Here is a 17,211-nt window from a genome sequence, read left to right as displayed (position 1 = left end):
GGCAAGATACTTCAATTTTCCTCTCTCTTTTTTAAATTAGTCTAACAAAAAAGGAAACAAACAGGAAAATATGGAACTGAAGAAATTACTGAAGAAACTAGGGCTAAAAGATTTATGGCTTCTTCTAAATAAAACTACAAAAATATATTGGGGCATGGAGATATTACAAAAAAACGTAAAAATACAGAAGTGGTAAATATATCATTTACAGACTATAAAACAATGGTTCAGGAACCACAAAGAAAAGACACCGACCTAAATGTAGACTTAAAAATGAAATCCTAAATAATAAGTGGGTCAAAGGAGAAATCAAACACAATTAACAATTATGTAAAAAAATTAATAATGTTGAAAAAACATACTAAAATTTCAGGAATACAGGTAAAGCAATCTTCAAGAGGATTCAAAATAAAAAAGAGAGATTTGTGACTTGAATATGCACTTAAAAACTTAAAGAGAGCCATCAAATCAACAAAAGTAAAATAAAGATAAAAAAGATACTAAAAATTGGAGGAGAAATAATTAATTTGGAAATATACACAAAAGAGTAGAAATTATAAAAAATACTAAAAGCTGCTTCTTAGAAACTCTTGAGGAGCACCTAGGTGGTGCAGTGGATAGAGCATCGGCCCTGGATTCAGGAGGACCTGAGTTCAAATCCAGCCTCAGACACACATAACACTTACTAGCTGTGTGATCCTGGGCAAGTAACTCAACCCCATTGCCTAGCAAAAAATAAAAATAAACTAAACAAACAAACAAATGAAAATCTTGAGTTAATCAGATGTAAAGGAAAAGGACAGGTTATCAACTCAGAAAAACAGCAAATTAACAAGGTGAAATTATAAAAAAAAATTAAGAAAAAAAGAGTAATCATATTATTCACACTTATTTTTTAGCAAACCTGTGAATCCCCAAAAAGTAAACATATACTTTAAAAAAATATAAAATACTCATACTAACAAAAAACCAAATCGAGATAATAATAAAATAAATATATTAGAAAGAAAATTTCATTTAATTAATTATTCAGTGCATAAAACAGCTGGGGATGTTCCTAACAAAGCACACAAAAGACTTGTATGAATTTAATTATAAAGTTCTCTTCAAAGAAATAAAGAACACCTTAAATTACTATATATTCAGTGCTCATGGCTAGGCTATGCCAATATGATAAAAATTACAATACTATCAAATTATTTCAATCTTTTAATGCTCAATCAATCATATTATCAAGGGATAAGTTTTAAAACATCACAAAATACTACAACATCAATTTGGAGAAGCAAAAGATCTATGATATCAAAGAAAATGATAAAAAGTAATAGGACTAAAAGAAAAGGTACCGCTTCCAGACATCAAACTATATTATAAAGTATTAATCATCAAGACTCTCTGATACTGGATAAAAAAAATAGAAAGATCAATGGAATGGACTGGACAAGGGAGTATAAGAGAATGGAACAACTGTATTTGATAGAGAAGAAAATATAAAGTACCGAGGAAAAATTCCTTATTTGATAAAAATTGCTGGGGAACTGAAAGCAATCTGGAAGAAATTAAGCTTAGACCAATATATTACAACAAATCCCACAATACATTTTTAGTGTATATATGATTTCAATATTAAAAATCATATCACAGAAAAAAATAGAAGAGAAGCAGATCATATCCCTCTCACAGCTGTTAGGAGATGAAATATTCACAACCAAAAACAGGATAGAGACAATTACAAAAAATAAAATAGATAACTGATTTAAACTGAAACTAAAAACCTGGTAGACACAATCAAATAGATCAGAAGGAAAGTGGTAAAAATGGAAAACTAAATTTTGTAGCAAATTTCTTTAAAATCTTCTCATTTCTCAATTTACTATACTACTTTAGAACTTGTCTTATTTTCTAGAAATCTTATTATTGGGAAGACCTCATTATCCTGCAAGGACCTACCAGCCACCTCATCACCACCCTCTGTCCCCTGATTGGAGGGTGCAGCCATGAATTCCAAATCCTCCACTTAAGGAAGGAGTTCAGCACATAAGTGTTCCTCATTGCTCATCTGGCTGAACTACTTTGGCACTTCTCTGAATTTTCTATCATGCTTCTCATTATGGGGACCTTCCCTGAGACTACCTATCCCCTCCTCCTTTCAGTTTCCTTTTGTGTGTTCTCTTCCTTCATTAGATTATAAGCTTATGGAAGGCAGGGACTGACTTTTTTTTCATATTTGTATCCCACTACTTAGCACAAGGCCCAGCACATAGTAGGTGCTTAATAAATGGGTTTATATACCAAAGGAATCATTGATAACACTTTCAGGAGCCAAAATGGTAAACAGTAAATCACTGTTGCTCTCCCATATTCATCTCCAAACAACCATAAAATAGTGACTCAGAATAAATCCTGGAACAGTAGAGCTAGCAGAAATATGGGGAGGAGCAGTCTTTTACCCAGGAAGACTTGGAGAATAGGCAAAAAAAAAATCCACCTCACTCAGGTAAAAGTACAACTCATTCCAAGACAGGAAGTGTCCTAGCAAGCCCCACCTCAGCAAACCAGGGGGAGATACTGAGTTCCAGGGTGGTGGAGCAGGAAAAGACCAACTCCAGGACCTACTATGTGCCTTAGCATAGCCAGGGGAATAGGCAGATTCCAGCTCTAAGAAACACCATGTGCCTCAAGTGTAACCCCAGACAGGTAGCCATATTCAAGGTGCCAGACCTCCATGTGCTTCATTGTAGCCCTGGGGAAATGCAGAAAAACTCTACCAGGCCTCAGCAAATGCTAGACACCATCACTATGACCCCAGGTCAGCACCAGATAAACTGCCTGACCCCTATAGCCTCCGACAGCACCAGCTACATCCCACCCCAACACAGTACCAGACACAAGGGTTCCCTGTGGTCCTTAGGGCAACACCATGAAAAACAGCCAGGGCCTGTAGACAGTGGCACAAAAAACCTGGGATAGAAACTCTTCCACCCTGGTAGCAGCAATCAAATTTAAAAGAAAGGAAAAAGGCCAAAAACAACAACAATTACAACAACAAAGAATCTAACCACAGTAAGTTAACCATAGCAAGTTATTAAAGTGACAAGAAAGAACAAGACACAAACTCAGAAACAGACAACAATGTCAAAACCCCAATGAGAAATGGAAAATGGCCTCAAACCCAGAAATAACTGATGGCAGAGCTCAAAAAGGAACTTTAAAAAATCACATAAGAAAATTAGAAGAAAAATTGGGAAAAGACATGAGAGTGATGGAGGAGAATTATGGAAAAAAAAGAGTTAAGAGCTTGAAAAACTGCTTAAAAAGTATAATTGACCAAATTGAAAATGAGATGCAAAAATCCACCAAAGAAAACAGCTCCTTAAAGAGTACAACTGGCCAAATGGAAAAGAAAGTACAAAAGCTAACTGAGAAAAACAAGAGCTTGAAAGTTAGAATTGGGCAGGTGGAAGATAATGACTCTATGAGACATCATGTCAACCAAATAAATTCAAAAGAATGATAAAATGGAAGAAAATGTAAAATACCACATGAGAAGAACAGCTGACCTGGAAATTAGATCCAAGAAACACAACATCAGAATCATTGAACTATCTGAAGGCCATAAATAAAAAGGCCAAGAAAGCATCTTTCAAGAAATTATCAAGGAAAACTGCCCTGATGTCCTAAAACCAGAGGGTAAAATAATCATTAAAAGAATCCACCTATCAGCTCAGGAAAGAGATCTCAAAATAAAAACCCCAATGAATATTATAATCAAATTTCACAACTATCAGGTCAAGATAAAAAATATACTACAAGTGACCAGAAATGAATGATTCAAATATCAGGAAGTCACAATCAGGATTAGACAGGACTTGGCAGCTGCAACATTAAAGGATAAAACATCATAGAACATGATATTCTGAAGGCAAAAAAGCCAGAACTATAACCAAGAATCACTTGCCCAAAAAATTAAGCATAATACATTGAGGGAAAAATGATTTTTAAATGAAATAAAAGTATTTCAAGCCTTCATAAAACAAAGACCAGAACTAAACCAAAAGTTTGACCTCCAATATCAAGACCTGCAAGAAGCATAAACAGGTAAAAAGGGACAAGAAAATATAAGGTATTCAACAGAGCTGAACTGTTTCCATCCCTACATAGGAAGATGATGCTTATAATTCTTAAAAACTGTATCATTAACAATACAGATAGAAGGAATATACATAAATGGATGATATGGGTATAAGGGGGAATTTGAGAGAATGCTATAAAAACCATTAAGGGATGAGAAAGAAGAGTACAAAGGGAGAAGAAGGAAGAGAGGTAGAATGGGGCGAATTGTGTCACATGAATAGATGAGAAATACCTTTTACAATGGAGGGGAAGATGGAAGGATAGGCAATGAGCATCACTTGGATCTTACTCTCATCAGTATTGGTTCAAAGAGGGAATCACATACACAATTAGTTGACTGTAGATACCTATCTTACCTGACAGGAAAGTAGGATTGGAGAAAATTAAGTAAAGGGGAGGGGTGAGGACTGACATAAGGAAAGGTAGATTAGGGGAAGTGATAGAAGCAAAACACTGGCGAAATGGGAACCCATTAAAGGAGAGAGAGGACAAACAGGAGGAAGAATAGCATGGATGGAAAAATACAAGTAGTAATCATAACTGTCTATGTGAATGGAATAAACTCTCTCATAAAATAGAAACAGATAGCAGAGTGGATCAAAAACCAGAACCCTGCAATGTGTTGCTCAAAAGAAAAACATTTGAAGCAGAAAGAAGTACAGTGTAAGGATGTGGAGCAGAATCTATTATGCTTAAGCTGAAGTAAAAAAAAAAAAAAAAGAAAAAGAAAAAGCTGGAGTACCACTCTTGATTTTAGACAAAGCAAAAGACCTAATTAAAAGAGACAAGGAAGAAAACCATATCTTGCCAAAATACCATTGAAAATGAAGTAATCAAGTTAGAAGTGAAATGAATATTCTACCTGTCAGATCTATGGAGAAGGGAAGAATTCATGACCAAACAGGAGATAGAGAGTATTCAAAAATGTAAAATATATAATTTTGATCATATTAAACTGAAATGCTTTTGTACAAACAAAACCAATGTAACCAAGATCAAAAGGAAAGCTGAGAGCTGGGAAACAATCTTTACAGCAAGTGATCTGATGAAGACCTCATTTCTCAAATATATAGAGAACTGAGTCAAATTTATAAGAATACAAGCCATTCTCCAATTGCTAAATGGTCAAAGGATATGAACAGGTAGTTTTCAGGTGAAGAAATCAAAGATTTCTATAGGCACATGAAGACGGGCTCTAAATCACTTTTCATTAGAGAAATGCAAGTCAAAACAACTCTGAAATACCACCTCACACCAATTAGATTAGCTAATATGATAAAGAAAAAAAAAGGAAAATGATAGATGTTGGAGAGGATATGTGAAAATTTTGACACTAATGCACTTTTGGTGGAGTTGAGAATTTATGCAATCATTCTGAAGAGCAGTTTGGAACTATGCCCAAAGTTCAACCAAATGGTGTGTTGATCCAACAATATCACTACTAGGTATGTAAATCAATGAGATCATAAAGAGGCAAAAGGACTTACATGTGCAAAGATATTAATAGCATCCCTTTTTTGTGGTGACAAAATATTGGAAATTAAGGGGATGCCCATCAATTGGGGAATAGTTGAACAAGCTATAGCATGTGAAGGAAATGTAATATTACTGTTCAAAAAGAAATGGTGAACAAGTATATTTCAGAAAAAAACCTGAAAATATTTGTACAGACTGATGCAAAGTGAAATTAATAAAACCAGGAAAACACTGTACACAACATTTGCAACACTGTGTGATAATCAGATATGAATGACTCAGCTTTTGTCATCAACACAATGATCTAAAATAAGTACAAAGGACTTATGAAGGAAAATGCTATCCATATCCAGATAAAGAGTTGATGGACTCTGAATGCAGCGCAAAGTAAATTTTTTTCACTTACTTGATTCTTTCTCCTGTTTTTTTCCCCCTTTTGATCTGTTTCTTCTTCCAAAACTGTGATGCATGCAAAAATATGTTTTACATGATAGCATATGTATAAACTACATCAAACCAACTACCATTTTCAGAAAAGGGGAAAAGGATAGAGGGAAACAGGCAGAAAAATTTGGAACTCAAAATCTTGTAAAAATAGATGCTAAAAATATTCTTAATATGTGCTTGTGGGAAAAATAAAATACTATTTAAAGCAAAAAAAAAACCTAAAAAAAGGTTTTGAGAAGAATAACATACCCATACACGCCAAAATAATTATATTCACACTTTCTGATAGTAAAGAATTAGAAAGAGAGTAGATGCCCATAGATTGAGAAATGGACAAATTGTTGTACATGTATGTACATGTGCTATAAGAAATGATATATTTGATAAATATAGAGAAGCATGGAAAGATCTATGTTAACAGATACAGAGCTAAGTAAGTAGAGTTAAGAAAACAATATAACAAAAACTGTAATGTAAATATAAAAAACAACTGCACAAATACAAAAAACACAAAACCAAAAGTTAATGTTCAAGAATGACTGGAAAAATATAGATATGGGTATTAATGGCTTCTGGGTGTGAAAGTATTTCATACATGTATTATATTTTCCAGGGACGCATATGTGAGAGTAGTTACCCAGAGCCTATATTATTTTTTTAATTAAAACAGGATATACATCATTGTGTACAACAGGCCCATTGATTAAGGATCATGAAATTTAAAGTTGAGGAAATAGGCCAGGTGGGACTAAATGATTTGACCAAGTTCACGCAGCATATAAATGAAATGGGGGTATGGTACTAGAACTTACATCTTCAGACTCCCAATGGAATATGATGGATTGGACTAAGAGTCAGGACAGCCATGTTTAATTTTGGCTCTTCTACAAACTACCTATGTGACCTTGGGCACATAACCTAACACCTCTTTTACCATTCATTACATGTGAAATGGTGATAGTAGTACCTGTACGTTTTGTCAAACATGACTATCCATCTATCTATCTGTCTACCTATCTATCTAAATCTATAGACCTATAGATGTTCTGTTTAATTTCAAATGTAACTCCATAGATATATAGATCTAGAAACAGATAGCTAGATATAGATGGATAGCTAGATATATTGATACATATGCATATGCATGTGCATGCACTGGTCCTGCCATCAGTCTATCCCCTACAAATGATAGGCCTAGCCATCATCCAGGGAAGCAATTCCATCGGAGAAGAGGCTAACAATCTTCGCCAACTACTGACCTCCTTCAAACTGTGGAATGTGCAAGCCCATATAGCTGAAGCAAGAAAGCATGCTTAGGGAGAGATGAGAGGTATCATGTATCAAGCAAATCAAACCACCACCATCTTGATCTCAACCTTTCTTGAAATCCCAGTGTAGATAGTCCACAAATTTGTTGGGAGGGAAACCATAATATACATATATATATAGACATATGTAAATGTTTGCTTAATAAACACAGATCTATGTGCACAAAACACATGGGAAATATATGGATATAGATATACTCATCCATGCAGAAATGTAACTAGAAGTGAAAAAAAGCCTCAGACATCCTCTAATTTAAGGGTTCTTAATCAAAGGTCCATAGAATGTCAAAGAGTCTGTGGAGAGATTTGAGAGAGTCTGTGAACTAGGTTGAGAAAAAAAATACATTTTTATTTTCTCTAGCCTCTAAGTGAAATTTAGCATTTCCTATGCTTATTTAAATACATTTTTCTGAGGATTCCATAGATTTTGACAGACTGCTAAAGAGGTCTATGACACACACACACATGCGCGCATGCGCACACACACACACACACACACACACACACACACACACAAATCTCCAATCTAGTCTTTCCTCGATTTCCAGGTAAAAAAACTGAGCACTGCGACTTTCTCAAAGTCACATAAATTAGTAGAGGAGCTGGGATCAGAAACCTCAAAGTCCAATGTAATTTATACTTCACTAACTTAGGCTACAGTGCTTTCTTGGAGAATGGCCTTGATATCCACGGGCAGAGCCAAGACAGATTTTTCAAAATAAATGGAATCAACACAAGTGAATAACCTCTACAAGGGATTAGCAATGTTGAGTAATGAATAACTCCTAAGCTCTATGATAATAACAAAAGCATTTACATGTGTTCTTCCCACCTCCAATAATGCTGCAGTGAACTTCAAAATTAAAAAAAAAATTGATTGCTCTTAGTGGATACCTTGATGCAGTCCTAGTGCACTTTGAGTATGTCTCTATCCTCTTCCTACTCAAAGGATGCCCACAGCAACACAACCATGATCAAAGTTTGCACCTGTGCAAAAAATTGTCTTTGGCAATAACTGGTAGTTCTTTCATTATTATTAATTTTAATGAAACTAGTCATTTTCCACCTGACTGGTTTCATAACCGATGCTACTTTTCAGACAAATCCATGCTGGGAACAGGCAGTTGGAAATTCTTAAAGGCTATAATTTCTCCTGATTTCTCCCTCTGTGATTTCCTCCTTGTCCATCCCTACCCACCCCAACAACCCCCAACACACACACACACACACCCCTTTTTTCCTGAAAAAAAATGTGTCTCAATTAAACTTTCCCAATAAAACTCACATTTTGTGAATTAGATATTTATTATTTTATTTCATTGTTTGTTTGTTTTTTAAATCTAGTTCATTGGAGTTTACATAGATACAATTCTAGGACTAATATGGCTATTAGTCATTCATATTAAATATTCTGTGGTCTATTGGGCAGGTGGATCAAATGGTTACTTTCTGTAATTAAATAAAATTATTTGCATATAAACTCATCTTCCATAGACTTACTGAAATTATTTTCATTATAACTTAAGTAATAGAAAGAATGACAAGGATGATATATGCTTCATCCTATTTCATTGTGGTTTCCATTTCTTTTTTAAGTATATCTCTATCTCTGTCTCTATCTATCTATCTATCTATCTATCTATCTATCTATCTATCTATCATCTATATCCTTTAAAAAGAAATATACATGTATATATTATCCCAATTTTTTGTAACACTTTAAACTTTACCAAGGCTTGTTTTTTATAATAACCTCTGAAATCAGAAAAAGAACATAAGGATTCTTAACCTTGGAATTGTGGCCAAAGGATGTGGCAGCTGACAATGAGAAAGAAAAGAGAAAACCCCAAACCTGTTCAATAATGGCATTTCTCATAGGCTTAAAAATTAAAAATAATACCAAATAAGATAAGTCTCTGATTCCCTCCAGAGTATTTGGAGGTTGAATTTACATGTTGTCTACCTTTTATTATCTAAGCCTCTTGAGGGAAAGATTGAGTATCACCTTTCTTTGTGTCCCCAGGTTTAGCATAATACTTGGGATTTAGTAAGTGCTTAATAAATGCCTGTTTGATTGACTAATTGATTAAAAGAATTACTGATTGAAGAGGGGCAGGAAAGCTTAGCCCCTAGAAACAAATTTCAATTTTAGTCAGAATCCATGTGAGGGATGCTTTTCTTTGAAGCCATTTTTCACAAATATTCACTAAAGTGAAAGTAGGTGAGGCAACTATCTTTGCTGAGCAGTTCCCCACCCTCCTCCTCAACTGCAGTCAGCATGTTTTCCTCACATGCTTGACAGCAAGCCTACAAGCTGTTGGCATTTTTCACTTTCCAGTTAATTTAAAGGCTTTCTTTGAAATAAAAATTTGCCTCTCTCATCACTACTTTTCAACACAGAGAAGTGTTTGATAAAATCCCTGTAAGTAAACAGACTTCAGATGGTGGTGGGCTAAGGTAAAGGGAGTATGGGAGAAATAATCAGACAGAAAATGACATTGAGTGCATTTTCAGTTCTGACAAGATTGTGTTAGTTAGAATTTAGTTAGCTGATAGTCCAATACATTTTACTTCATGTCACTAGTTGTTTAATTGCTGAACTTTATAATTGCAAATGGTAGTAGAATTTGGAAATGGGTAGAGACATTCTAAAATGGGTAAATTTGAGTTGCATTTCCTGAATGCTTGTGGAAGGATTTTTTTTTCATCTTACTTCCAGTGATCCCATGTCTGTATTATTTTTGAGTTGTGGTCCTGTGTAACTGTGGGAATATTAGCCTTAATAATATGGGACTCAAGATAGTGTGGTGGAAGGAACACTGGACTGGGTCATTCAATCAATAATCATATATTAAACATCTTGTGGCAATGAGTTAGTCAGTAAGCATTAATTAAAATCCTATTATGATCCAGGCATTGTGCTAAGCACTGAGCATACAAAAAAAGGCCAAAAAAAAACCCTTTCCCTCGAAAAACTTACCTCTGGAAATAACTGTCTGTGACCTTGGGTAGTAATGAGTTTAAATATGTTTATATTGTGATTTGTAAAACACTTGACATATAGTTTCTCTGTACATACATGTAGTATTCTCATAGCAGCTCTCTAGTACAGCTATTATGACCCCAGTTTTATAAGTGAGGAGATAAACTCACAAAATCAGTCATTTGCCCAAAGTTAGGACTCAAATTCAAGTCCATGGTCCCTAAATTCATCCGAGTTCAAATATTTCTTTCATTACATCATACAGTTACTACTGCTCTAGAGTGTTGGACTTAGTGTCAAGAAGACCTTGGTTCAGATTCTGTCTTAGCTACTTACTAGCTTAGAAAAGTCACCAACTCTTCTTGGCCTCAGTTCCATATCATGTAAATGAGGGAGTTTGACTAGATAGCCTTTGAGATCACTTCCAGCATTAAATCTGTGACCCTATGTTCCTAAAGTAAGTAGGTTGCACTGAGTGATTACCAAATTCCCCATTAGAGCTGAAATTGTATAGTTTTTTTAAAAAATACTATATTTGGAGAGATTATATTTGGAGATCCAAAATATAAAATAGTAATATTCTCCATTTTCTACTCACATTACGTAGAGCAAACATGATAGCTTTAGGGTGACATTATATAAAATACTAGTTGCTCTGTCTGGTTGTCTATAATTTATCTTCAGACTCAGCCCTTTGGTAATATAGAGCAGTTACTGCTGTCCCTATTTTACAGATGATGTAATGTGCCCAAGGTGACTCAATGAGTTTCAGATTAAAGCTATGATAAGAAATAATTCAGGCTTGGTCCTTTGACTTTAAAACCCTTTGGGTTTTAGCATTAGACCAAATTGACAAATAATCTAAATTCATTTTCAGCAACTCTTGTTTCTCTTTTCAGTTCTTTAACACTAGTGTAAAATATGCCCTGCTTTTCTTTTCTTTTTTTTTTTTTGGTACTGTCATGAGTTATATGTCTTTCTAAATACAAATATATTTTCTATCTCTAATATAAAGATATTGAAAGAAGGAACCGCATCCTGTTTTTACCTTTGTTATAAACTGGAAAGTTGACTATACATAGTGAACACCATTCCCACAGTGGCAACACACAATACCCCATATCCTATTTAACTCTAACACCCTTTATCTCCAACTGACATTTGACATAGAAAGACACGACCAACATTCGGCTCTCACGATCTCTTTGAATTACATACCACTTTCAAGATCTTAAACTTTGACATTCTATTTATTAATTCCAAAAATCACTCCTCCCATTGGTATGTGAATTGGTCTCAGGCTCAAAAAAAAAAAATCCTGGGAGAACGCAAAAGAATTTTAAAAAGTAAATAAAAGAGATAGAGGAAAAATTAGAAAAAGAAATGAGATGCAAGAAAATCATGGGGAAAAAAACAGTCAATAGCTTGGTAAAGAAGGCACAAAAATACTGAAGAAAATAACAACTTTAAAAAAAACGGAATAAGACAAATGGTAAAAGAGGCACAAAAAGCCAGTGAAAAGAACTTCTTTAAGCACAATTGGTCAAATGTAAAATAAGGTAACAAAGCTTATTGAAGAAAATAATTCCTTAAAAATTAGAATTGGGAAAGTGGAAGCTAATGACTCCATAAGAAAACAAGGAACAATAAAACAAAATCAAAATAATGAAAAAAAATAGAAAATGTGAGATATCTCATTGGAAAAACAAATCACCTGGAAAATAAATTGAGGAGAGGTACTTTAAGAATTATTGGACTATTTGAAATCCATGACCAAAGAAACAACCTAGACATCATCTTTTATTTTAATTTAACAGGGTTTTATTTTTTCAATTACACGTGAAGACACTTTTCAACATTCATTTTTAAAAAAGACTTTGAGTTTCAAAATTTTCTCCTTCCCTCCTTTCCACTTTCCAAGATGTCAAGTAAGCTGATATAAGTTAAAAATGTACAATAATGTAAAACATTTCCACATTAGTCATGTTGTGAAAGAAGAAACAGAACAAAAGGGTAAAAAAAGAAACACACACACTCAAAAAAATATCTCCCCAAAAATGAAAATAGTATGCTTCAATCAGCATTCAGACTTCATTAGTTCTTTCTCTGGATGTGGATAGCATTTTTCATAGTAAGCTAGACATCACTTTGGAAGAAATTGTCATGGAATACTGTCCTGATATTGCAGAACCAGAGAGTAGAAAAGAAATTGAAAGAATCCACTGATTGCCTCCTGAAAGAGATGCCAAAATGAAAAGTGGCAGGAATATTTTGGTCAAATTCTGTGTATCCGAGGTCAAGGAGAAAATATTGCAAGCATCCAGTAAGAAACAATTCAAATATCATGGAGCCACAGTCGAGATCACCCAAGATTTACCAGCTTTTACATTAAAGGACTAGAGGACTTGGAATGTTATATTCTGGAAGGCAAAGGAGCTAAGATTAAGATTCACCTACCCAGAAAATGAGTATAATTCTTCAGGGGAAAATTGACATTTAATGAAATTGAAGACTTCTAAGGATACCTGCTGAAAAAACCAGAGTTGAAAATAAAAATTGCCTATTGTATAAAAGGCTCATGAGAAGCATAAAAAGGTAAACAAAAAAGAGAAATCATATGGGATTCAATAAGGTTGAAGTGTTTACATTCCTACATGAGAAGATGATACTTGTAACTCCTAACAACCTCTAGTATTAGGGCAGTTAGAAAAAGTATACATAGACAGAGGACATGGGGGTAAGATGATTATGATGGGATGATATCTAAAAAAATAAAATAAAGTTAAGAGGTGATAAAGAGCAATGCACTGGGAGAAGGAAAAAGGGAAGAGGTGGAATGCAGTAAATTATCTCGAATAAAAGAGGCCTAGAAGAGCTTTCACAATGGTGAGGGAGATGGGAGAGTTAGGGGAAGCAGTTGAAGCTTATTTTCATTGGAATTGGCTCAAAGAGGGAACAATACATAGAGTCAATTGGGTACAGATATCTAAGTTAACTTACATGAAAGTAGAAGGAGAAGGAATTAAGAGAAGAGGAGTGATAGAAGGGAAGGTGGATTGGGGAAGCAATAGTTGAAAGCAAAACACTTTTGAGGACAGACAGGCTAAAAGGAAAAAGAGAGTAGAATGAATGGTGAAAAAATATAAATTTCCCAGATTAACAGAAGAGGAAATAGAATAATTAAATACCCCCAATTTGGAAAATTAAATTGAATAAGCCATCAATGAACTCCCCCAAAAAAATCCAGGCCAGATGGATTTGTAACAGGATTCTACCAAACTTTTAAAGAACAATTAATTCCAATACTATATATACCATTTTGGAAAATAGGCAAAGGAGCACTACTAAATTTATTTTATGACACAAATATGGTGCTGATACCTAAATCAGGAAAAGCTAAAACAGAGAAAGAAAATTGTAGACCAATTTCCCTAATAAATATTGTTGCAATTTTTTTTTTTTAATTAGCAAGGAAGTTACAGCAATGTATCACAAAGATCATACACTATGAACAGGTGGAATTTATACCAGGAACGGAGGGCTGGTTCAATATCAGGAAAACTATCATCATGATTGACCATATCAATAACAAAATCAACAGAAATCATATGAGTATTTCAATAGATGCTGGAAAACCTTTGACAAAATACAGAACCAATTCTTTTGTTTTTTCTATTTTGTTTTTAATTTTTTTGTTTAGTATTTTATTTTCCCCCAATTACATGTAAAAACAATTCTTAACATTCATTTTTAAAATTTTGAATTCCAAATTCTCTCTTCCTCCCTTTCCACTTCCTTCATTGAGAAGGCAAGCGTTTTGATGTAGTTTACACAAGTATAGCTATATAAAACACATTTCCATGTTAATCATCTTGTAAGAGAAAACACTGAACCACCACCCCAAAAAACAACAACAAGAAAAATAAAGATAGTAAAAAAAAAATAAGTGTGTTTCAATTTGTATTCAGGCACTATTAATTCTTTCTCTGTAAATGGACAGCATTTTTCATCTTAACTTCTTCCAAACTTGAATAATTGTATTGCTGAGAATAGCGAAGTCATTCACAGCTGATCATCTTACAATATTATTGTTACTTTGTACACAGTGTGTTTCACTTTGTATCAGCCCATGCAATTCTTTCCAGGATTTTCTGAGAGCTTCTAGCTCATCATTTCTTGTAACACAGTAGTATTCCAATATAATCACATAGCACAATTTGTTCAGCCATTTCCCAATTGATGGGCATCCCCTCAATTTCCAATTCTTTGCCAGCAGAAAAGAGCTGCTATATATGTTTTTGTTTGTTTGTTCTTATGTATAGGTCCTTTTCTTTTTTCTTTCTTTTTAATCACTTCAGGGATATAGATCTAATAGGTCAAAGAGTATGCACGGTTTTATAGCCTTTTGGTTATAATTCCAAATTGCCCTACAAAATGGTTCAATCAGTTCACAACTCCACTAACAGTGCATTAAGATCTCATTTTTTCCACATTCCCTCCAACATTTGTTATTTTCCTCTTCTATTCTATTAGCCTATCTAGTAAGTATGAGGTGGTACCTCAGAGTTATTTTAATTCGCATTTCTCCAATCAATAGTGATTTAGAGCATTTTTTTTTAATATGGCTAAAGATAGCTTTGATTACTCCATCTGAAAACTGTTCATGACTTTGGATCATTTATCAATTGGGGAATACATCCATTCCCATTAAAAACACTAGAGAGGCCCTTTTTCTCTCTCCCAATCTCCTGGCTGCTTTAGCTGGCTGACGTGCCTGCTTTGGGACTGGAGTGGCAGGGGAGGGGAGGCGACTGAGGACTGGGCAGGTTGTCGTGGCTGCATCTAAGCCCCTGAAGGCTTCTATGGCTGCGATCCACATTACCAGGGCCAGGTAGGGAGCAGGGCAGCTGGTCCCGGAGTAGGTGCCTTCCTCGCTGGCAGCTGGTGGTCAGGGCACCGCCGTCGTGTACCTGTGGACTGCGAAGCAACCACAGAAGGACAAGGGAAGCAGCAGCCCAGGTGATGCTGGTGGTAGAGACCTGTAATGGAACAGCGAGAGAAAGACCGCCGCGGGCAGGGCTAGCCTGGCCCTGTGACCTTGGCGGGCAGCGGCTACCCAGGTTACACAGGCGCCCATAAGAAGATAAGCCCTCTGGATAGAGCCCAAGCAGCAAAGAACAAAGGCAACAGGTATTTTAAAGCAGGAAAATATGAGCAAGCCATTCAGTACTATACAGAGGCCATCAGTTTATGCCCTACAGAGAAAAAACCTGACCTTTCTACATTTTATCAGAACACAGCTGCTGCATTTGAACAATTGCAAACGTGGAAAGAGGTGGCACAAGATTGTACAAAGGTTGCTGAGCTTAATCCCAGATAAATGAAAGCTCTCTTTAGCGGACCAAAAGCCCATGAGAAACTAGACAAAATGTTTAGAAGATGTCACAACAGTTTGTATTTTAGAAAGCTTCCAGAACCAACAAAGCATGCTGTTTGCTGATAAAGTTTTTAAACTTCTTGGGAAAGAAAAGGCCAAAGAGAAATACAAGAATAGTGAGCCTCTGATGCCATCTCCACAATTCATTGAATCTTACTTCACTGATGACATCATCTCTCAGCCTATACTTAAAGGAGACAAGTCAGGCGAGGATAACAGCAAGGAAGGGGAAGCATTAGAAGTAAAACTCTGGATATTTAAAGGCCAAGTAATACATGGAACAAGAAAAACAATGGTAATATCATAAGTGAAGTGCACAAAAGACAAATGCTGGAGGTAAATATTTAGCAGAATCATTGTTGCTACCAGCCACATTCTACTTGCTTATCAACAATGCCAATGCGACCAAGCCAGATTTAGATCAGGTCATCAGCATGGAAGATGCAAATGTGAAGCTTTGTGCAAATGCCCTGATCAAAAGAGGCAGAATGTATATGCAACAATAGCAGCTTACACTCCCTACTGAGGATTTTAACAGGGCTGCTGATATTGATCCCCAGAATGTAGATATCTATAATCACCAAGTACAGTTAAAGATCCTTTGTGATCAGGTTGAGGAAGCAGTGCCAGATTTTGATGACTGTATTTGAATATGACCTGATTCTACCCTGGCCCAAACTCAGAAGTGTTTTTCATTGTATTGCCAAGCTTACATGGGAAACAATTCTACATAAACCCAGGAAGCTATGTGGACTTTGAGGACATCATAAAGAAATTTCCAAGATGTGCTGAAGGCTATACATTTTATGCCCAGGCACTAACAGATCAGCAACAATTTGATAAAGCAAATGAAACATATGACAAATATATTGACTTGAAACCAGACAATACCACAACCTTATGTTCATAAAAGTTTGCTTCAGCTTCAATGGAAGCAAGATCTAGACAAAGGCTTGAAGCTTATTAGCAAGGCCATTGGAATCAACAAGAAGTATGTTTTGCATATGAAACAATAGGAATTATTGAAATGCAGAGGGGAAACAGGGATAAAACCATTGACATATTCAACAAGGTGATTAAACTAGTCAAATCTGAAATGGAGATGGCACACCTCTTCATTTTGTGTTGCTGCCTATGCACAGATAGAAGTTGCAAAGAAATGCTGATTAAAACCTCCTACATTGTAAAGCAGCTGGAAAAGGAAAAATGACCCTCTTTTTAGATATCTGCCTACATATCAACCCAGCCCGACAGGCATGAGCAGAGACTGGCAAATGGTGGAACTAGCTTTTCTGCTTGTGGTGTTTGTCATTTGTTACTTTTGTTTGATGTTTAGGCGTTGTGTGATTGGCTGCTCAAGGAAGTCCGTAGTGTTGAAGCTTATTCCCTAATGCATCGAAAAGGGA

At 35.2% G+C, this 17,211-nt stretch overlaps 1 pseudogene; it reads left to right on the top strand.

Annotated features, from left to right (window-relative positions):
* The first annotated feature begins 12,289 nt into the window (after positions 1–12,289).
* Positions 12,290–16,992, top strand: LOC110207538 (mitochondrial import receptor subunit TOM70 pseudogene; annotated as a pseudogene).
* The last annotated feature ends 219 nt before the right edge of the window (positions 16,993–17,211 follow it).

This window comes from Phascolarctos cinereus, unplaced genomic scaffold, assembly GCF_003287225.1.
Source record: "Phascolarctos cinereus isolate Bilbo 61053 unplaced genomic scaffold, phaCin_HiC Scaffold_2;HRSCAF=192, whole genome shotgun sequence".
In the NCBI taxonomy this organism is placed as follows: domain Eukaryota; kingdom Metazoa; phylum Chordata; class Mammalia; order Diprotodontia; family Phascolarctidae; genus Phascolarctos; species Phascolarctos cinereus.
The sequence above is the reverse complement of the archived record's forward strand: the minus strand, read 5'-3'. Positions and strand labels throughout refer to the sequence as shown.